The 24,497-nt window shown below is 44.5% G+C and overlaps 1 protein-coding gene across 2 annotated transcripts in view; it reads left to right on the forward strand.

Moving 5' to 3' along the window:
- Positions 1-24,497, forward strand: part of kif26ab (kinesin family member 26Ab) — a 152,944-nt gene that overhangs the window by 45,261 nt on the left and 83,186 nt on the right. The window lies entirely within an intron of this gene.

Consider the following 24,497-nt stretch of genomic DNA (forward strand, 5'->3'; position numbering starts at 1 on the left):
AGTATATGGAACGAGCTGCCAGAGGAAATAATTGAAACATGTACAATGACAACATTTAAGGAACGGTACACAAAAATGCTGGAGAAACTCAGCGGGTGCAGCAGCATCTATGGAGCGAAGGAAATAGGCAACGTTTCGGGCCAAAACCCTAGAAGTGGGACAGGCCCGAAACGTTGCCTATTTCCTTCGCTCCATAGATGATGCTGCACCCGCTGAGTTTCTCCAGCATTTTTGTGTACCTTCGGTTTTCCAGCATCTGCAGTTCCTTCTTAAACATTTAAGGGACGTATGGACAGATAGATAGATAGATAGGGGTGGCATGGTGGCACAGCTGTAGAGTTGCTGCGTTACAACGTCAGAGACCTGGGTTGGATCCTGACGATGGGTGGTGTCCGTACAGAGTTGGTACGCTCACCACGTGACCGCGTGGATTCTCTCTTTCCTCTATTCCCTCTTTTATTCCATCCAGACCTGTCATAAGCTTATGTACATCCATCAGGTCTCCTATTAAGCTTCATGGTTCCAATAGGACCAGCCCTAGTTTCTCCAGTCTGAAAGGAATTACAAAGACTGGATCCTCGTTGAGAAAACATTGTGCCTCATCTCTTTCCTAATTGAGCAACCCCTTACATTTAAGTGACATTCCCTCTCCTCTCCTCTCCTCTCCCATCAGGCAAGAGGCATAGAAATGTGAAAACGCACACGTCCAGATTCGGGCACAGTTTCTTCCCAGCTGTTTTCAGGCAACTGAACTGAACCATCCTTTCAACAACTAGAGAGCACTCCTGACCTCCTGTCTACCTCATTGTAGACCCTCAGACTACCTTTAATTGGACTTTACTGGACTTTATCTTGCATTAAACGTTATTCCCTTCATCATGTATTTGAAGAGGATACAGGATATCATTACCAGTCCTCATATCTTCAATCCATAAAATGGATACACCAGATACATTGCATGGGATTCTCTAGCTGAAATTCCCTTATAGAAAGGAAGTTATGAACTCAATGAAGTTCACAATTGTGGTCATGTAGTCTTTCCGTTGACTGGTTAGCAGGCAACTAAAAGCTTTTCATTGTACCTTGGTACACATGACAATAAATTAACCTAAACTAATCTCTATCTTTGGAAAGTCCCACAAGAAGAAATGCCCACTGCATGTTCCCCTGTCAAAATCCCCTCAGGATCTTATATGTATCAACCAAATCTCTTCTCCCACTTCTAATCTCTAGCTGTGAAAGCCTAGCCTGTCCAATCTTCCCTTATGGAACTATCATCCTATTCTATGTCGAAGAAATGTAAAAACAAAGAGCTACAGATGTCGAAGAATTGTAAAAACAAAGAACTACAGATGCTGGACACAAAAGGACACAAAAGCCCGATGAGGGTCCCGACCCAAAGCATCACCTCTCCATGTTTGCCAGAGAAATTGGATTTTTTAATTTTCCTGCCTAAATATGTGTTTTGAATGTTTTCAGAGCAGTCCTCAGCTACTATCTACGTCATTGGACTATCTTTGATCGGACTTTACCGGCTTTATCTTGCACTAAACGTTAGTCACGTTATTCCCTTATCATGTCTCTGTACACTGGATAGCTCGATTAATCATGCATACTATTTCCGCTGACTTGTTAACAAGCAACAAAAGCTTTTCACGGCACCTCGGTACACGTGACAATAAACTAAACTAAACTCAACTCATTTATCTAAATGGTTAAAAAGTCGAGTCCCGAGCATCAACCCTGGGGCACACAACTAATTACGTCTTTCCAACCAGCAAATTATACATTTATGTCTAGCCTCCATTTCCTGCTCTCCCACCTATCCTGTGCAATTATATGCTCTCTCGTCAAGTTTGATACGATCTTTAACATTTTCAGCTAACCATGGATGGTTGCTTCAACCCTTGGAATTTTTGTTCCTCATTGAAATATATCTTCTTTGAATATTGTGTGCAGTTCTGGTCACTGTGCTGGAGGAAGGATGTCCTTAAGAATGGATGCACTAATGATTCACAGTGATATTACCAGGACCTGAGGACTCGCGTTATCAGGAGTGGCTAGACAGGCTGGGACTTTCTCTGGAATGCAGGGAGGTGAGGGGTGACCATATAGAAATATACAAAATCTTTAGTTCATACATTGTAGGAGCAGTGTTAGGCCATTTGGCCCATTGAGTCTACTCCACCATTCAATCATGGCTAATCTATCTTTCCTTCTCAACCCCATTTTCTTGCCTTCTTCCCATATTCCATGACATCCTTACTAATCAAGAAATCGTGAGAGGTGTAGGGTGGCACAGTGCCGCAGTGGATGAGTTGCCACCCTACAGCGCCACAGACCCAGGTTCATTTCTGACTACAGGTTCTGTCTGTGGGGAATTTACACAATCCCCCCGTAAACGCGTGAATTTCCTCCTGGCGCTCTGGTTTCCTTCCATATTTGAAAGACGTGCAGGTTTGTCGGTTAATTAATTGGCTTCTGTAAATTGTCCCTAGTGTGTAGAATAACATAGCACCTGTATACAGGTGATCAATGATTGGCACAGACTCTATGGCCCAGACGGGCTGTTTCCTGCTGCATCTTTTAACTAAACTCTAATAGATAGATTGGGTCTTTATTGTGAAGTAGGGGAGCCTGGGTCTGGTATTTAAATTGAGAAGGGACAGGTTTAGATGGTACCTGAGGGGCTATTTCTTAATGAAGCGGGTGTGCGTATACGAGACAAGCTGCCAGAGGAAGCTGCAGAGATTTGTACAATTCGATGTTTAAAACACATATGGATATAGATGTGGATAGGTAAGGTTTCGAGGGATATTGGCCAAACACAAGTAAATGGAACAAGTTCAATTATGAAACCCGGCCAACATGGCTGAGTTGGGCCGAAGGGCCTGCTCCATAATGACTCTATAACTCTCCTCTGTGTCATCTAAAATATTCCCTTCAATGTCCGCTGCTACTTCTGGGCTGTTCCCTTCATCTAATTTTCTCCCCATTTAACCAGCCAGGTTCAATCTCAAGGCAAAATTTGCCTCAAACAAATAATAGAGGCTGCCGCTCCCATTTTTTATGGAAACCTTGAGTGGTAGTGAATAGTTTCTCTGGAGAACATTTAGACATCAGGCATGGCAGATCATGCATTTACTGTGCAAAGAAACACAAGTGTAAACTCATGATAGACACTAAATGTTGGAGCAACACAGCAGGACAGACAGAGAGAAGGAATGGGTGATGTTTCAGGTCGATACCCTTCTTCAGCCTCATGCTCTACCATGCTGGCATCTCACTACAGCACTGATCCATTACAATATTTTTCAGATAGAACATTCTTGTAGTCTCTTGCCATCTTCCTTATTGTGCATCTAGTGGTGAAGCAGCTGAATTCATTGCCACAGATGAACGTGGAAGCCAGGTCATTGGGTTTTCTTAAAGTGGAGATTGATAGTAAGGGCTTCAACAGTTACAGGGAGAAGGCAGAAGAATGGTGTTGAGAGGGAAAAACAGACCAGCCATAATCGAATGGGAGAGCAGACTCGATGGGTCTTTACATTAGACTTTAAACCTCAGAGTGCGGAAACGGGCCCATAGGCTCACCGAATCCGTGCCGACCAGTGATCATCCTGTACGCTAGCACTATCCTACCTACTTTGCTCAATTTACTATTTACAGAAGCCAATTAACCTGCAAACCTGTCTGTCTTAGGAGTGTGGGTGGAAACAAGAGCACCCGGAGAAAACTCCCACAGTCACAGGTAGAACATACAAACTCTGTACAAACAGTATCCCTAGTCAGGATCGAACCCGGGTCTCTGGCACTGTAATGGGCCTGTCCCACTTAGGCGACTTTTTAGGCGAAAGGAGACTATGCAGTTGCCACATGTTCGCGGGTGGTTGCCGGGGAGTCACCTTGCCTTCATGGTCGTGAGGAGCTCCCGCATTCTGGGAACTCGTCGCGGCCTCATTATGGTCACCGTACAGTTTTCAACATGTTGAAGAATGAGTGGCGACCAGATTGAAGCCGCCATGGAGAGTAGCGAGAATTATCGTGCCGTAGGTGGATCACCAGGAGGTCCTAGTGGGTTGCCAGGAGGTCGAAGGTTCTCATAGGTTGTAGCTGGTGCTGACTGGTGAATTTCATTAGCTCATTGGGGAAAAAAAGGTAAGCAGTAGATTTCAGAACCAAGGATAACTGACCGGTAATATTAATGTCCGCCGAGCTTCACAGCCGTGTATCTCTGGCTTCTTAAAAGTTGTCTCCACTCCTTCTTCCCCCTCACCCCCGCTCTTTTAAAGGACTTATGTGACCCTTCCCGTACACTGTGCTTTCACCATCTTAATTACAGCGCCAACCTTCTTGTTCATCGCGATGTGTGTCTATCACATTGGCTTTGCACTGTGTGAATTTCACTCAGACAGCGCTCCCCGCGCTTGCCCTGTCCCCCGCCTGCATAACGGGCTGGTGAAGGAAGTGATGTGTGTGTGTGTGTGTGTGTTCCACTCTGACAGTCGCCAGTTTTTCAGCCGCCGGCAGTCGCCTGTAAAACTGCATTAGCTGGACAGGCCCATAAGGCAGCAACTCTACTGCTGCACCACTGGGCCGCCCAGATGAGTCAAATGGCCGACATCTGCTCCTATGTCAGCATTTTCCTGCATGCAAACTATGAAGTAGTGTAAAGAAGGTGCAATGCTTTTCCTTGCTGCAAAAGCTGCATTTAGAGTTTTAATAATTAAAATAATTTTGTTGAAGAGTGGTGAAGATCCATTGAAAATGGTTCCCTTCCCTTAAATAACCCTCGTAAAAAAAATAATTAAATATATTTGGAAATTGAAGTTCTGGACCATAAACCAGCTTTGCCTACATGATACAAATTTCAGCGTGCAGATGATATATTAGATTTTATTTGTAATGGCACCTATATTATTACTAAATGTTTTTGTTTTAATCAGGAAATATAAAAGCAAATGCAACATTGCCTCATAAACTGCACAATGTCAGGACTAGGTAAAGAGATAGAGGCAGTTCATAAATTTTCTAAATGATTCCGTTATAAGAACGAGAAGCTGTTACAAATCTCCATAAATTAGATTTTTAACGTGCACTCGTAAAAAGAGAAAATCTTAGAAATATTCAGCAGATCAGACACTTTCTACGAAGAGCATTTCTGGTTCATAAAGTTTCAACAGAATTGGTTGCAGAAAGATCCGATCAAAATCCCAAATATAAACCATTCACAGAATGTGTAGGAAGGAACTGCAGAATGCTGGTTGACACCAAGGATAGACACAAAGTGTTGGTGTAACTCAACTGGTCGGGTCTGGAGAAATGGTGACGTTTGAGGTTGGAACCCTTCTTCAAGGATCCGAAGAAAGGTCCTGATCCGTCACATCTCCTATACATGTTGTCCAGAGACTCTGCCTGACTCAATGAGATATACTCTGGACTGCATGGTGGCACAGCGGCAGAGTTGCTACCTTACAGCACCAGAGACCCGGGTTCGATCCTGACTACATGTGCTGTCTCTATGGCTTTTGTACGTTGTCTCTGTGACTGCATGGGTTTTCTCAAGGTTTTCTCTGGGTGCTCCGGTTTTCTCCCACACTACAACGACAGGCAGGTTTGTAGGTTAACTGTAAATTGTCCCTAGCTGGTCGGCGCAGACTCGGTGGGCCAAAGGGCCTGTTTCCGCGCTGTGCCTCGAAAGTAAAGTCTCCAACTGGGAATAAGAAACTTCCTGGCCTTTGTTTCTTTCATTAATTCTGGGTGTTTTGCTCAATTGTGATAGTTTAATTGATGCATCCAATTGAACCTGAGATTATTTGTACGGTGCGGTGTTAAACCAACCTTGGCCTTGACCTATTTACATCAAAAAAGGAGTGCTATGTATATTTTGTATTGAAATATGCCCTTTGAGTATCCTCGCCTCGTAATTGTGCAGCCACCATCACCATGGCAGTCTATACTGTGCACAGCCGGAAAGCTACTTATAGAACAATTGTCTAATTAGTTTAGTTTAGTTTATTGTCATGTGTACTAAAGTATTGTGAAAACCTTTTTTGTTGCGTGGAAAGACTATATGATTACAATCGAAGCATCCACAGATAAAGGGAATAATGTTTAGTGCAAGGTAAATTCCAGTAAAGTCCAATTGAAGATAGACTGGGGGTTGGCAACAAGGTGCATGGAAGGTCAGAACTGCTCTCTAGTTGTTAGCATGGTTTAATTGCCAGATAACAGCTAGGAATAAACTGTCCCTAAATCTGCAGGTGTGCATTTTCACATTTTTGTACCTCTTGCCTGATAGGAGATCGGAGAGGGGAGAAAAGGGTGACTAGGTTTAGAATCATCCTTGATTTTGCTGGTGGCCTTGCCAAGACAGTGTAATGTGTAAATGGAGTCAATGGAAGGGAGGTTGGTTTGTGTGATGGTCTGGGCTGCAGCGACAATTTTCTGCAGTCCCTTGCGGTCTTGGATGGAGCTGTTCCCAAACCATGCTATGATGCATCTCGATAAAATGCTTTCTACAGTGCATCTGTAGAAGATGGTGAGAGGTGTTGGGGACATTCCAAACTACCTAAGCCTTCTAAGGAAGTGGAGGTGTTGGTGTGTTTTCTTGGCTATTGCAAACCAAGCCAAACAGATGGACATAAAATGCTGGGGTGACTCAGTGGGTCAGGCAGCATGTCTGGAGAACATGGATAGGTGATGTTCCTATCCATTTTCTGTTGGGATGCTGCCTGACCCACTGAGTTACTCCAACGTTTTGTGGCTATCTTTGTTAAAACCAGCATCTGCAGTTCATTTTTATTAGCCTCACAGGCTCTGGTTGATTGGTGCTGCTATAAATGTCCTTTTGGCTGTAACCAACCAAATGTAAATGTAAATTTAAATTGTGTTTGGACTTCCTCCTTTGGACTTCCGCTCTTATTTTTTGGCTGTGGCTTGGTGGAGTTCTATTTACTTCCAGGTTAGAGGTTGGTTCAAACCACAATCTTGCTGCTGGAAGATCATCAACTCGATGAAATAACTCTTTAGTTTGCCCAAAGCTTGTTGGTCTCCCAGCAGAGCGAGATGTCTGTCAGCGAATGTTACCAACTAGCTCATTCGAGACTGCAGGAGTACACAGGGCTCGAAATTAATGGTTGCCCGGGTGCCATTGACCACTCAAAGCATCGCCGGGCAACCTAAACACCGAGTCATTTTGCCCGGCTTGGCAAACAGATACTGGTTTGTACCGAAGATAGACACAAAAAACTGGAGTAACTCCGCGGGTCAGGCAGCATCTCTGGAGAAAAGGAACGCGACGTTTTGTGTCGGCGGTGACGGCTGTAATGCGTGGGAAAGATACTAGGTGCGGGGTGAGGAAGGGTCGCAGCAAATGACGGCCCCGAACAGGCTCCATCTCCTCCTCCTCCAGCCCCCCGCCCGCCCTGATAAGGGCCGCTGCTTGCAAACCCGCTAACCAAAGATCTTATAGCAGAGCTCTGCTATAGGATCTTTGCCGCTAACGGCGCTTTCAAAACAAACTCTCCCGCATGCCGAGGCCGGGAGGAGGGAGGGAGGAGGAGGCCTCGGCATGCGGGAGGGTTTGTTTTGAAAGCGGTTTTCGCCGTTAGCGGGATTGCTGTCGCGGCCGCTGCTGCTGTTGTTCGGGGCCCGTCATTCGCTCCGACACTTCTGAAGCAGCTGCACCATAGAGACTAAGCCTTTGCCTCTATCACAGTGAGGATGTGCTTGGTGAACTCACTGTGGTGGATGTTTAATTTGTGTTTATTGTATGTTTTGTTTTTATTGGTTCTGTGTATGACTGCAGGCAAAATCATTTTGTTCAGACCGAAAGGGCTGAATGACAATAAAGGAATCTAATCTAATCTAATCTATAGCTATGGGATCTTTGAGCTGCACAGCTCGGCCCCGCCCCTTGCTGTTGGCTGGCGGAGGAGGGAGGCGGTGGCGAGGAAATCCCAACGGCCAAGGCAGCGGGCGATGCTGTCCGAGGAGCTCTGACCCTCCTTCCTCCCGACCTCGCCCCCCTTCTCTCTCTCTCTCTCTCGCTCGTATGCCCCCTCCACCCCCCCCCCTTTATCCTGGGACCCCCTCCTCTACATCCGGCACTGATTCCCATTCCAGCCTCTATTCAGTTCTCACTGACATCCTCTGCGCTCCCCTTCCCATCTCCCCCCCCCCCCCCCCCTCCAATCTATTCATCCTGCGCTGACCACCTCGCATTCATTCTCCTGCCGCCACCCCCCCCCCCCCCCCCCCCCCCCCCACATCCATCCTACACTGGTTCCACAATTCACCCTGTACTCTTACCCCTTTCCCATCCATCCTGCACTTCTCCTCCATCCATCCTGTACTAATCCCCCATCCATCCTGGACTAATCCACGCATTCATCCCATACTGACCCACCCTCCATTTACCCTGCACCTTCCCCCATTCATCCTGTAGTGATTACCCATTCATCCTGCACAGACACTCCGATCCACCCTGTACTGACCCCCCCCCCTCCCCAATTCATCCTGCACTGATCTCTCCCCCCCCCCATCCATCCTGTACTGATCCGCTCATTCAAGAAGAATGGGGGGAACAGTCCGAAGAAGGATCTCGACCTGAAACGTTGCCTATTTCCTTCGCTCCATAGATGCTGCCTCACCCGCTGAGTTTCTCCAGCACTTTGGTCTACCCCCACCCATCCCCGAACTGAACCCCCCCATTCAACACCAGACATCCCCCGTGCTCTCCCCTCCCAATTGTATCTACTCCAACCAACACGTACTAATTCACCTGCCTCAATCCATCCATTCTGCACTGACTGCCTTCTAACCCCCCACCGGCCATCTATCCACTCCGCACTGATTCACACACACCCCCTTCCTTGACCCTATTGTCCTGGAAATGTCTTCAGAGCGAATATTGACTATGTTTGATAACGGAATGCAATCAAATGTGTTTTAATTCCCAATGTTATTATTTGTTTTAATCCATAAAGATGGATTAATTAAATTGTGAACACGTGAAACATTAAAACCGCAGGGTTCGATTGTCACTGCTACCGTTGACACGTTATTACAGAATTCATTTTAACGGCAAATCAATGCTCTTACTATGGAGTATCAGTACTGTAGTTATTTAATGAGCAACATTCACAACTATACGTACGCATATATGTTGCCATGGTCCAGGATTTATTGACACAGGTTGATCATACGCTGAATAATCCAAACACATTTTTGTTTGGAAGTGGAAAGAACTAATAGAAATTGCATTAACTGCAATGTGTAAAAAGAGTTGAGATACTGTCTCATAATTTTGCTGCATGTCATTGTGGGATATATCATGTCTTGATTGGTGAATGTTTAGTTTGTGACTTTATTTGAAGCAGAAATAATATGTGAATGCTTCATTGAGTATAATTCCGACTGGTAACTACGCACTTTATCCGAGCACATTATCACACGCGTCATGCAAACCGTCTTAAATGACCACATAAACTGTCAATTGGCAACCTAAAATGCTGCCAAGGTTGCCCGGCTGGCAACAGGGAAAAAAAGTTAAGCGAGAGCCCTGGTACATATTGAGGGATGCACTGAAACTCTGTGCAGCCAACGCTAAGGCTCTGTGGGGGAGGACAACAGTTTAGGGTCCTTCCGCTGCTGGATATTGAGGGGGAAAGTCTGGTGGCGAGACCTCTCAAACACGCAAAGAGTAGGAGTAAACGGGTCCTTTTCACAATGGCAGGCAGTGACTAGTGGGGTACCGCAAGGCTCAGTACTGGGACCCCAGCTATTTACAATATATATTAATGATCTGGATGAGGGAATTGAAGGCAATATCTCCAAGTTTGCGGATGACACTAAGCTGGGGGGCAGTGTTAGGTGTGAGGAGGATGCTAGGAGACTGCAAGGTGACTTGGATAGGCTGGGTGAGTGGGCAAATGTTTGGCAGATGCAGTTTAATGTGGATAAATGTGAGGTTATCCATTTTGGTGGCAAAAACGGGAAAGCAGACTATTACCTAAATGGTGGCCGATTGGGAAAGGGGGAGATGCAGCGAGACCTGGGTGTCATGGTACACCAGTCATTGAAGGTAGGCATGCAGGTGCAGCAGGCAGTAAAGAAAGCGAATGGCATGTTGGCTTTCATAGCAAGAGGATTTGAGTATAGGAGCAGGGAGGTTCTACTGCAGTTGTATAGGGTCTTGGTGAGACCACACCTGGAGTATTGCGTGCAGTTTTGGTCTCCAAATCTGAGGAAGGACATTATTGCCATAGAGGGAGTGCAGAGAAGGTTCACCAGACTGATTCCTGGGATGTCAGGACTGTCTTATGAAGAAAGACTGGATAGACTTGGTTTATACTCTCTAGAATTTAGGAGATTGAGGGGGGATCTTATAGAAACTTACAAAATTCTTAAGGGGTTGGACAGGCTAGATGCAGGAAGATTGTTCCCGATGTTGGGGAAGTCCAGGACAAGGGGTCACAGCTTAAGGATAAGGGGGAAATCCTTTAAAACCGAGATGAGGAGAACTTTTTTCACACAGAGAGTGGTGAATCTCTGGAACTCTCTGCCACAGAGGGTAGTTGAGGCTAGTTCATTGGCTATATTTAAGAGGGAGTTAGATGTGGCCCTTGTGGCCAAGGGGATCAGAGGGTATGGAGAGAAGGCAGGTACGGGATACTGAGTTGGATGATCAGCCATGATCATATTGAATGGCGGTGCAGGCTCGAAGGGCCGAATGGCCTACTCCTGCACCTAATTTCTATGTTTCTATGTTTCTATGTTATCACCCCAGCAGGCCACATGAGTGGCAAGGATGCTTGGCTTTGTTTAAAGATAAATGTGAAACTTCTAAGTTTCACAAATGAACGTATTGACGCTGAGACTGTCTGAAGAGTTTTCTGAAAAGTTTTTCATTTGTCTGTAGAATGTTGTGTATATTTTTAATTAGCAATAATGTTTACCTTTGCAAGATGTGTAGAGTTATGATGGAGTGCTGTGCTGTGCTGCTAAAATATGGCATGTTCTATGCTAGAAAGATGGATATAAGAGTCTTATGATTTTAAAGTGCTGGAGTAACTCAGCGGGTCAGGCAGATCTCAGAAGAACATTGTGGGTCGGTACCGCTCTTCAGATTGATTAGTCTGAAGAAGGGTCCTGACTTGAAACGTCACCTATCCATGTTCTCCAGGCACGCTGCCTGACCCGCTGGGTAAACCCAGCACTTTGTGTTTTTCATTGTAAACAAGCATCTGCATTTCCTTGTCTCTACATAATGAGTGGGCGTTCACTTGGTATTTTGGCTAACAGTTACCTCTTCTTGAGACAGCACCCCTTTTGCTTTCCATTGAATCCTAGTCTAACTCTGGGAGGGCATTTCTGTTTCGGATTCATTTATTATCATCCATACCAGGGTACAATGAAATTCCATGTTGACATGAAGCTCACAGAGTAAACAGTGGTCATACAGTAATGATACACACTACAATAAATACAATGATGAGTGTAAAACAGCAGAATGGTGCAAAGTTGCAATTATTGAAAAGTGGTGCAAAAGGATATTAAAGGGCAATAATGGCATAACTGAAGATAGACACAAAATGTTGGAGTAACTCAGGGGGTCAGGCAGCATCTCTGGAGAAAACGAATAGATGATGTTTCAGGTGGGAATGTCCTGAATGGAATAACTAAATGAGATAGAATTAAGAATAAGAGTCTGTGGCAGCACTTCCGGGAAGAGGATGTGGAAGGGGTGATTGGTTCAGGAGCTGGGGAGCATTAGGAAAGAAGCTGTTCTTAAGTCTGAATGCCGTGGCTTTCAAGCTCCTGTATCTTCTTCCAGAAAGTAGAACCAAGTAAAGGGAATGGCCAGGGTGCCAGGCATCCTTGACAATACTTCCAGCCTTCCTGATGCAACACACCGTCAGGTTGGAATGAAGTGATGGGCCTGTGATGGGCTGGGTTGTGTTCACCACTCTCTGCAGGTTCAGGCGGTCAAGAGCAGAGCAGTTGCCAAACTTGGCTGAGAAGCATCCCGTCAGAATACTTTCTATAGCGCATCTGTAGAAGTTTGAGAGAATCCTTGTGGACATTCAAATCTTCTCAGATGCCTAAGAACATAAATACGTTGATGCACTTCGTTGATCACCACCTAGCTTGACCGTATAACATTAGTTCATGAGACAAGGGTACTGCCACTCATGTCATAGAAGCAGAATTAGGCCATTCAGCCCATCGAATGTACTCCGCCCGCTACTGAATGATGGCTGATCTATCTTTCCCTCTCAAGACCATTCTCCTGCCTTCTCCCCATTACCCCTGACACCCGTACTAATCAAGAATCTGTCAATCTCCGCTCCGCCATGAATTCCACCGTTTCACTGTCGTCTGACTAAGGACATTCCTCCTCATCTCCCCTCTAAAGGTAAGAGAGCACATTCTTGCTTAATAAATAAATCACATTCAAATATCTATGAATTGCTTTAAAAAAAGTGGGAAAAGCTAGGGCACACTTATTAAAAGCACAAAGGTTTGCTGGATTTGCCTGCAAAGTAGATAACCTCTTAAAGTAGGTGGTTAGATCTGTTCTTCAAAGCCAATAGCTGCTTTGAAGTAGACTTAATGGTTGTTGTTTAATTACAACTGAACGCAGCAATGCCATTTGGGCCTTTGACTGAAGTGCAACTTTTATTTGATCAATCTGCAGCTTCAAAGGAAGGAGCAGGAAGTACAATACCACATTAGAGCTTGTGGAAAGTGCTGAAAGTGAGTGCAGCCAGCTTTTTACAAAGAAAGCAAATTGGTTTCCCCACTATTATAAACACAAAGTACAGAGATAATGTGCGCTACTTTTTGAAACTTAATTGGTGAATATGTTCTATGGAACAGATTTTATTCAGAGATTATAGGCAGCACTTGTATTGAATAAAATATAATTTCAGATTACTGCATTTAGTGGCATTTTAAAGTGGCATAGAGTGGCTTTTGGATATGCAGGGAATGGAGGGATATGGATTATGTGCCGGTAGATAAGAAAGGGTCTTGGCATCATGTTCAACACAGATATCGTGGGCCGAAGGGCCTGTTCTTGTGCTGCACTGTTCTATTTTCTATTACACATCGTAACCAAAAGGACAATTAATTCTAAAGCTGATTTAGACAGGCAGATGAAAGTGAAGGGAATGGAGGGATATGGATTACGTTCAGACAGATGGGTTTAGTTTAAATGTAGAAACAAAGAAATGCAGATGTACGGGGTCAGCATGGACTTGGTGGGCTGAAGGGCCTGTTTCCACACAGTATCTCTAAAGTCTAACGTCTGCAATCAGTGAAGAGACACAGTGAGTGAAGCAGTGTGCAAGACTGCCAAGATCAACAGTTTGTAGATGGAAGTGATAACAGAATGAATGTTTGGTGATGAATAGATGCTTTTGGCAATTCAGAGTTAATGGAATATAACCCAAGAATGTTAAAACCTTTCCAGAAAGCCCGCGTACACAGGTGTTATTTGTCTCATGTTTTACGGAATTCTATTCAGATGTTGTTGGAATTGATTTACCAATAACCTCCAATAACAGTCAATGAATACAGGCCAGTGATCCATTGTGCAAATGTTGAGCTGTATCACTTGTTAGGTTTAGTTTATATGTACAGCATGGAAACAGGCCCTTCAGCCCACCGATGTACACGCCAAACTATTGATCATCCATTCACACTAGTTCTACGTTATCCCACTTTCTCATCCACTCCCTACACACTCAGGGCAATTTACAGAGGCCAATTAACCTGCAAACCCGCACGTCTTTAGAATGTAGCGGGAAATCGGAGCACCCGGAGGAAACCAGCATGGTCACAGGGAGATTGTGCAAACTCTGCACAGACAGCACCCGAGGTCAGGAGCAAACCCAGGTCTCTGGTGCTGTAAGGCAGCAACTCTACCACTGTGCAACTGTGCCACCCTTTTTCAGCTTTTGGACTATGTCAAAGCAAGGAAGTTGATGGATTTTGTTGCAATGGTTATTACCATTAAGTGGCTAATCTTTTTCTAAAAAAATTAATGAATACCGAAGTATGGTTCTCATCAAATCCAATGCCTGAAATTTCATAACTTACAAACTTACTCCAACATTACAAACTGTTTTACACCTAAGGAGATGGATACAAAATGCTAGAATAACTCAGCAGGTCAGGCAGCATCCTTGGAGAAAAAAGATATGCCATTTATTGTCACTATACATGTACAGTGAAACTGAAAGCTGCTCGTACTCAGTGCATACATACAATTTAGCACAAAAAAACAAGAGACAGAAAACAAAAAACAGAAGGGATTTGGGGGGGGAGGGGGAATAGGTGCACAAATTCTACAGCGCTACATTCATATATACATATATACAGATGGAAGTCCGTGTTGGGCGGTGTAGTCAGTGCATGTGTGAATTTGAATTTATAGTAGATATAATTCTCGGAAAGCAACTATTCCTGAGTCTGTTTGTCCTGGATTTGATGCACCTATAGCGCCTTCCAGAGGGCAGCAGGTCGAACAGTCCAAACGCAGGATGGGAGCTGTCTTTGATGATCTTCTTTGCCCTGCTAAGGCAGCGGGAGGTGTAGATGTCCATCAGGGAGGGGAGAGGGCAGCCAATGATCCTCTGCGCTGTCCTGGTTACCCTCTGAAGCCTCTCCCTGTCTGCCATGGTGCAGCTGCCATACCATGCTGTAATGCAGTATGTCAGCAGGCTCTCGATGGACGAGCGGTAGAAGGTCAGCAGCAGGTTAGAGTCCAGGTTGTGCTTCCTGAGGACCCTCAGGAAGTGCAGCCGGTGCTGAGCCTTCTTGATGACCGCTGTCGTGTTGTCCGTCCAGGAGATGTCAGCAGCGATATGGACACCGAAAGGTGGCTGACGTTTCGGGTTGGAACTTTTCTTCAGTCTGATGGAAGGTCCCAACATGAGACGTGAGTCTCAAGGAACTACAGGTGCTGGTTTACAAAGAAATACACAAATTGTTGGAGTAACAGCGGATCAGGCAGCATTTCTGGAGAACATGGATACGTGACGTTTTGGGTTGGGAACCTTCTGCATTCTCACTTGGGGTGGACCATGTGTATAAATGTCATGGAGTTGCATCATGGAGTTGATTTAAATGCCCATGGAGTTGCATCATTAAAATACTATGATTCTGAAAGGATTATTCATTTCATCCCAATTTCCTGTTCTTTTTCTCCAGCATCTGGTGATTTTTTTTTTCATGAACAATTAAGAATTTTCTTTTTAATGGTTGTGAATTTTGGCCAATTTTAGAAGGACATGCATAACTTCAGTGATAAATAAAATCTACTCTCCCTTTTTTCTTTGACGCTCCCCATAATAGAGGTGATACAACTGCACAAAGAGCATTAAAGGGCACAACTGAGATTTTATAGGTTGGCACTGTTGATGAATGACATTGAAATTCCGATCCTAATATCAGCTCAATTTTAATTTGTAAAATATATATTTTAAATGTCTGCTGAATTTGATTAGTGATTTATACTTATTAAATTGGAATGCATGAAGTCACTTTTTTTCCCTCATTGATTCAGCCATCAGGTTTCACACAAGAATAAATCATCGCTGTCCAAATGTTTACTGTGTAACGGCATCGATTATTATATCTCTCATTCTGGACACCGCTCGAAGGAAAAATAATCTGCAGAGGAGACCACCCCTTGATAGCAAAACCATGATTTATAAGGCAGCAGCCTGCAATGAATTTATTTGTTTCAAGACCCAGATACTGTGACTACTAACTTTTCTTTATTCCCATGTAAACATAAAGATTATAGTTATTCATTAGGGCATCCAAAGGACATTTGAGACTAGACTTTATTGGATTTCTATCAGACTATTTGATTTGTCTTAAGAAAAATCAATTGTTTTTTGATTAATCTCCAAAATTCACATCGCTAGCACAAAAGGGCCAGCTGCAATGGTCAAGACTGTCCCCGAGAGGATTTGGAATGGGATAGATTGCTGACTTCTCCTCCCTGGAACCAGCTGCTATTCGGTACTCCACATACTGGCCATTCTTCTTATGATGGGGGGCCGTATGTGTGAGCATTTACACTGTTGATGCAGACTTGGGGATCATTTTGGGGATCATTTTGCTGGACACTTATGGCATTAGCCTACACAATCTGCCGGTTGCCAAACATTTTAATGCCCTTTCCCCTTTCCCACACTGACCTGGCTGTCCTGGGCATCCTCCACTGTCAGAATGAGGCCACAGGCAAATTGGACGAACAACACATCATATTTCGCTTGGGCAGCATACAACCCAGCAGTAGGAACATTGTTTGTGTTCGCTAATTTAGCGACCCTTGCATTCCCACTCTCTCTGACCCTGCCCCACCCTAGTCATCCTGCTAGTTCCACTGTTCACATCCATATATCCCTACATTATCACCTCTACCACAGCCAGCAATGGACCATTGTGGGCACCACGTTTCCTTGGTGATTGGTGCTGGCTCTTGATTTGTTCTGAACCTTTTCATACCTCTAGTTTCCCCCCCCCCCCTGGCTCAGTCTGAAGAAGGGTCTCGACCAGAGACGTCACCTATTCCTTTTCTCCAGAGATGCTGCCTGACCTGCTGAGTTACTCCATCTTTTTGTTCAGTTCTATTTAGTTTAGTGTATCGAGGTGAAGAGCTTTTGTTGTGTGCTAACCAGTCAGCGGAAAGACAATACATAATTACAATTCTGCCGTATACAGTGTATGGATAAGGGAATAATTTTTATTACAAGGTAAAGTCAGTAAATTTCAAGGGTCACCAATGAGGTAGATAGTAATTCAGGACTGCTCTCTAGTTGTGGTAAGATGATTCCGTTGCCTGATAACAGCTTGGAAGAAACTGTTCCTAAATCTGTAGGTGGGATTTTTCCCACTTCTATACCTTTTGCCCGATGGGGGAGGGGAGAAGAGGGAGTGGCCTGTGTACGACTCATCATTGATCATGCTGCTAACCTTGCTGAGGCAGCGTAAGGTACGAATGGAATTAATGGAAGGGAGGTTGGTTTGTGTGATGGTCTGAGCTACGCTCACAATCGCTACAATTTTGTGTCTATTGCCGTTTGACCAGTTTGTCGTGCGAGGAGTGTTTAAGTGGGACTGGGACTGGTTTATCACATAAAATTTCAAATGGGAACAGACAACCCTGGTTAAACATCCTCTGTGTATTGTGGTGTAGAATTGTTAGCCAATCTGTTCCTCCTTTTTGTCTTAGCTTATTACTGGATGGAGTTCCACATTGTCCCAAAAGGCATTCTGGCACCTTCCTGTGAGCGTAGAAATTGAATGTTGATAGATTAGTTGACTAAGTGTTGCATTATGGATGAGACTGATTCGAAGTACGTGCAGTGTCAACTGTGTACATTTTGCAGAAAGAGGATTTGAAAAGCAATCAAGACACAAAATGCTGGCAGATATATTGTTGTCCTCAAGATCACACAGATTAACTGCACTAATGAATTCCATGGTCCCTGTGTCAGTTGAACTGATTTTGCTCGAATCTATACAATTCTGCTGCACATGGCCAGGCTGCTCCAAGCAGTGTTGAGTTCAGTTTAGTTTATTATTATCACGAGTACCGAGGTACAGTGGAAATATTTTTTATTGCCTGCTTTCCAGTCAGCAAATTCATTTAAGGGCGCGGCACAGTGGCGCAGCAGTAGAGTTGCTGCCTTCCAGCACCAGAGACCCAGATTCGATCCTGACTATGGGTCCTGTCTGTAGTTTGTATGTTCTCCCTGTGACCGTATGAGTTTTTGTCAGGTGCTCCAGATTCCTCCTGTACTCCAAAGATGGACAGGATTGTAGGTTAAATGAGTCTGTAAATTGTCCCTAGTGTGTAGGATAATCCTAGTGTATGGGGTAATTTCTGGTTGACGCAGACTCAGTGGACTGAAGGGTATGTCCCATGCTGTATCTCTAAAGTCTAACATAAAGTCTATTCAAACCGTGCACAGTGTACAGATACAGGATAAAGGGTATAAAACTTAGTGTAAGATAGTAAAGTAAGATTAGGCCAATAAAGTTCAGTGAATAAAATCACACACTAACATCCATAACTCTTGCATTCTCTCTCTCTCCATCCCTCTCTCACCCTAGTCCTCTTGCCACTGTTCATATCCCTTCATTATCACCTCTTCACCAGCCAACAATGGACCATTGTGGGCTCCATTTTCATCGGTGCCAGCTCTGATGTGTTCTGTACCTTTTCTTACCTGTAGTTTCCCTCTCCCCTGACTCTCAGTCTGAAGAAGGGTCTCGACCCAAAACATAATCTATTCCTGTTCTCCAGAGATGCTGCCTGACCTGTTAAATTACTCCAGCGCTTTGTGTCAATCTTCCGTGTAAAACAGCTTCTGTAATTCCTTCCTACACAATAGAAAACAAATGATTGCTCCCCTTTAGAGAACCAAAGTAAATAACAACAACAATAATTTCTAATTATATGGTGCCTTTAGTGTTGTGTAATATCGCTGGATAGCTCATAGGAGTGTTGTCTAAACAAGCTTCTTAGCTGTTTCCTCTGGAACAAGATTATTTGGTACCGAGTCATATAAGACAGATCAGCAAAATAAAATGGTTAATCTTTTATGAGTTTTAAATTATAAAAGATTAACCATTTTATAATTTAAAACTCATAAAAGTTTTAAATTATAATTTGTAAACTTTCTCATCACTTAAAAAATGTTGACATGTTGCTGGAGGTATTGTGTGACAGAAACTCCTTCACAAACAACAAATGTACAATGCCTTCTATGAACTTACAATCCCTATGATCTCATAAATAACTAATGTGGTTGTGCAGATTTTAAAGTGGATATTTTTTGTTGTGTTTCTCTTTATAATAGACAAATTGATCATTTTGAATCGAGACAGGCTCCCGGTATAATGGACTAAGCAAAATAAAGGGTCGGTTGCAATGCTTGTGATGTGGTTTCTCGCATTTGATGTGAGCAAGAGGGAAATTCATACAACAGTGGAAGGACTGCATCAGATAAGGACGTGGATTTTAAATGACAACAAAATTAGTTTCCTGGGCCCCTTGAGCGGCTTTCTATTGAACCCTGTGGATCCACACTGGAAGTTTTCAGCTAATGTAAAGCTGTTATCAACCAAAGTAATCAAACACCAGGACATGTCTCACAGAATTTTTCTCTAAATCAAAACAAGGTTTTCTAATCTCATGTTGGTCAGTAAGGGTTTGAAATATTTCCATCTCCATATATCGGCCAGCTTGTCCTTGCCTCAGCTCCCCTGCTGCATATTCATCCTATTCATGACCAAGATAACCATGATGCCCTTGTTAGCTCCAGATGGGAGAGTTCAATGGTCAGCAGCATCTCATCTCTGTAAACTGCTGCCTGTATCTTACCTCAAAGCCTGGTCCAGCTCACCAGAAAAGAGGACAAAGTGCTGGAGTAAGTCATCTATTCATGCAGCATCTCTGGAGAAGAAGGATGGGTGACGTTTCAGGTTGGGACCCTTCTTCAGCCTAAACATCACCCATCTGTTTTTCTCCAGGGATGCTGCGTGACCCACTAAGTTACTGCAGCACTTTGTGTCTATCAATTGTATTGAATATTGTTGTTATTTTGCAAAAAGGTTATGAGTTGAATTTATTGATCAAGATTCATGTTCTTCATTTTCTGTTAATGCCATAAGGCAGCAGCTTCTATATTGTAAACCAAACAAGTCCGTTAGTGGATTACATTGCTAGACAAAATTCCTTGACATTATTCTGGTACACCTTTTCAACTAGATAAAAATGGAAGTACCATATAAATGACAAAATGGATTTTTAAAAAGAAACTAGACCAAGTGCAGATCCGTTGGGTCTGTTCCCCCAATGTGCGGTTGAGAGGGGGGGGGGGGGGGGGGGCATGTGTCGTCACACACATTAACCACCCCCACACACGCACTAACTACCCCCCGCGCACACGCTAACTGCCCCCCTTGTTAATATATTAATATTATCAATTTGCTCCTTTTACCCCATTATCTACTGACGCATAGCCCCCAACTCGCAGGCGTGTCTAGAGAGGGGGAGGGGGCGTAGAGAGGGAGGACAGAGAGAGAAGGGGGGGGGGGGGGGAGGGGGAGGGGGAGGGGGAGGGGGGGGGGGAGGGAGGAGGGGGGGGGGGGGGAAGGAGAGAGAGGGAGGGGGGGAGGGAGGGGGGGGGGAGGGGGGGGGAGGGGGGAGGGCGGGGGGGGGAGGGAGGGAGGGGGGTGGGAAGGAGAGAGAGGGGGAGGGAGGGGGGTGGAAGTGGGAGGTAGGGGGAGAGGGGTGGGGGGATGGGAGGGAGGGGGGGGGAGAGGGAGGGAGGGGGGGGGAGGGAGGGGGGGGGAGGGGGGGGAGGGAGGGGGGAGGGAGGGGGGGGAGGGGGGGAGTGGGGGGGGGGGGGGGGGGGAGGGGAGAGGGAGAGGGGGGGGGGGGATCATGAGGCAGTGGGGGATGTATGAAACTGGCTTGATGGAGGGAGAGCATAGTTCAGGGGGCAAACTGCAAATCATGGATGGCTCAGGAGGAGATTTTTCAGGCATTGGAACGTGTTGGAAACTGCCCAGAGGCAGTGGGGGATGTATGAAACTGGCTTGAATTGACCACTCAGAGCATAGTTCAGGGACATTGCAAACAGCAAGAGGATTTATGAATGTAACCACAAAGTGCTGGAGTATCTCAGTGCGTCAGGCAGCATCTGTGGAGAAAAAGGATGGGTGACGTTTCAGAGGATTTATGAGCGCGGCCCTGCTTTGTTCTGGCCTGTTCTAACCTCCAGTTCCCTCCTCTCCACTTTCAGTCTGAAGAAGGATCCCGACCCAAAACGTCACTTATCCATGTTCTCCAGATATTCCGCCTGCCCCGCTGAGTTACTCTAGCACTTTGAGTCTATCTTCGGCAGCATAAACGAGCATCGGCAGTTCCTTTCTACAAAGAGGATTTATGAATATCTGCTCAAAGTGGTATTTAAAATGATCAAGCCTAAAGAGCAAATGTTGACAGGGTGAACATGCAAAAATGTGGAAAATTGTTATGCAAATGTTTTTGAAAAAAACACCTAAGTTGCAAGAATCAGCAGCAATCAGTTATCAGCAAATGTGATGGACATTAATTTTATATAATGGAACTTAAAATTGATTCTAAATTATATTCTACACAGTATATCTACAATAAGCAAATTTAAGCAGATGGGTGACTGAATATTATGGAAACAAAAAATATTTATGTCTTTTAAAATGATTGCTTCAAATTGATTACAGATTTGGGAATGCAGACTTAATGCTCTAATTCCTGATTTAGGTTGGGGACCTTTTATACTATTATTTTAGTTTAGAGATACAGCGAAAAACAGGCCCTTCGGCCCACCGAGTCCGTGCCGACCAGCCATCACTTTGTACACTACACGATAGATACAATTTACAGAAGTCAATTAACCTACAAACCTGTATGTCTTTGGAAACCAGAGCACCTGGAGAAAACCCACACAGTCACAGGGAGAACCTACAAACTTCATATACACAGCACCCATAGTCAGGATTGAACCCGGGACTCTGGCACTGTAAGGCAGCAACCCTCCTGCTGCGCCACCGTGCCGCCCAATATTATTAATTTTTTGATGAGGCAAAGATGAGTTGAACTTTGTGATAGACACATAATGCTAGAGTAACTCAGCGGGTCAGGCAGCACCACTGGAGAAAGGTATAGGTGACGTTTCGGGTCGAGATCCTTTTTCAGACAGTTGAGCTTTGTTGCTTGAATCCTCCTATTTTCACGTCCGGTTTTGCTGACTCATGATTGGCATGTTTTTTCAGTAGCTGAACACCCAAGTGGCCAGACTTCATGCAGTGTGTTTGTGAGCAAACTATTGATTTTGAAGGCTTCTCTCTGCTTTCCAGCAGATGTCTCTAGCTACTGATCGAGAAGATAAACCTTGCCTGTTTTTCACTCCCTGGCTCTGGGTCACTGATGCTCACTACATGCCTCTGTGGCTTCAGCAGCTTAGAGCAACACATATTTGCCCACACCAAGAATTCAATGGTCAATGTTTCCTTGATTATCACAGGTACCAAGCTACAGTGAGATTCTTTTTTTTTTGCACACAGATCAATGTGATTAATGCCATACAATCCGCAGTTAGCAGATAATGTAAGGAAACAGCCTACTTGAGTCTACATAGAAACATAGACAATAGGTGCAGGAGTAGGCCATTCAGCCCTTTGAGCCAGCACCGCCATTCAATATGATCATGGCTGATCATCCCCAATCAATACCCCGTTCCTGCTCTTTCCTCATATCCCTTGATTCCATTAGCCCTAAGAGCTAAATCTAACTCTCTCTTGAAAACATCCAGTGAATTGGCATACACTGCCATCTGTGGCAGAGAATTCCACAGATTCAATAGACAATACAGTTTAGTTGAAACATACAGTGTGGATACAGTCCCTTTGGCACACTTAGTCCGTCCTCACACACTAACACTACCCTACACACACGAAGGACAATTTACAATTTTTACCTTGACAATTAACCAACAAACATGTACGCCTTGAGAATGTGGGAGAAACTGGAGCTCCCGGAGAAAACCCACGCAGGTCACGGGGAGAACGTACAAAGACCGTACAGACAATACCCTTTGTCAGGATCGAACCTGGGTCTCTGGCACTTTAAAGCAGCAACTGTACAATCCGCAGTTAGCAGTGTGGAAACAGACCCTTTAGCACACTTAGTCCACGCTGGCCAACAATCCTCGCACACTAACACTATCCTACACACACAGGGGACAATTTACAATTTTTGTTGCACCAATAATTGCCATGTTTTGGCGTTTCTGGTCCGTTAAAGCCCTTGTTCATTTTGTGTGCTCATCTAAGGATCTGAATCCCGCTTACCGAACATGACACTTCTTCAAATATTTGCACAGTAATAATCACTTTATTCGGTTTTTTTAAGTACATTTCAAGTAATACAGCACGGAAACAGGCCCTTCCGCCCAACTTGTCCATGCTGAACAAGATGCCCCATCTACACTAGTCCCACCTGCTCACGTTTGACCCATATCCCTTTAATCCTTTCCTATCCGTCCACCTGTCAAAATGTATTTTAAATATTGTGATAGTACCACCTCAACTACCTCCTCTGGCAGCTCCCTCCATATATCCTTCATCCTCTAGGTTAAAAAGTTTCTATTAAATCTTTCCCCTCTCACCATAAACCTATGCCCTCTGGTTCTCGATTCCCCTTCTCCGGGTAAACGACTCTGTGCATTCACCCTATCTGTTCCTCTCATGCTATTATACTCTCATCCTCATCTCTCATCCTTCCCCTTTCCTAGGAAAAAAATCCTAGCCTGCTCATCATCCTCTCCCTATAGCTCAGGTTTCAGGTCCAGGCAACATCTTTGTCAATCATAATATTTGTAACTTTGTATGGCGCTAAGATCTGGCGACTCTGTATACTGTCTCAGCGTACTACTGCTATACACATGTATAGTAAGTATCATGTACTACTACTATGTACTTGTATGGCATCAGTGTACTACTGCTATGCACTTGTATGGTATCAGTGTATTACTACCATACACTTGCGTAGGAACGACCTGTAGATGCTGGTTTACACCGAAGAGAGACACAAAATACTGAATAACTCAATGGATCAGGCAGCATCTCTGGAGACAAGAAATAAGTGATGTTTCAGGTCGAGACCCTTCATCAGACTGAAGAAGGGTCTCAACCCGAAACGTCACCTATCCACCATCTCCAGAGATGTTGCATGATCTGCTGAGTTACTCCCGCACTGTGTCTATCTTCACTGCTATACACTTGTATTTTATCTGAGATGCTTATCTAAGAGTATCTAAGTGCTTATGTATAGTGATACTTGTTCTGAACTGTATACAAAAGTGAATTTCACTGTACCTCGGCACATGTGCCAACAAAGTACCATTGAACCATTCAATGAAACTCCTGCCGTCACTGTGACCTTTGGTAAAGGAAAGTTTAGACAAGGGTAGGCTGCTCAGGCATCTTGTGTTGTGGATTATTCATGTTCTATTGTTGCCTTCAGTGTCCTGAGCATGGTGGGAAATGTTCTCAGCTGTCCCAGCGATCCCTCCTGTAACCTGTAATTGTCACGGGGCATGATATAAGAGCATTTACTTGGTCCACGTCCATGTGTGGCATTAGTTTCAGTAACAGCTTTGCATTGTGCAGGATTTAATCCCTTTCCAAAGCATCCACCGCTGTACACAGGGGGCCGACTCTGGAGTGTTTTTTGCACTGATAGCTGAAATATCTCGGCACTGTGGAGAAATAATGACAGCACTGGGCTTTGGGACCCTGAAAACTGAATATCCATGAAACAAGTTTAAAGGGATTGCTTGAAAAAAAAGAACAAAATAAATTAACTGGCAGCAGAGAAGAGACATTTGCCTTTGAATGATCTCCTCAGTGGAAACATT

The sequence above is a fragment of the Leucoraja erinacea genome, chromosome 9 (assembly GCF_028641065.1).
Source record: "Leucoraja erinacea ecotype New England chromosome 9, Leri_hhj_1, whole genome shotgun sequence".
NCBI lineage: Eukaryota > Metazoa > Chordata > Chondrichthyes > Rajiformes > Rajidae > Leucoraja > Leucoraja erinaceus.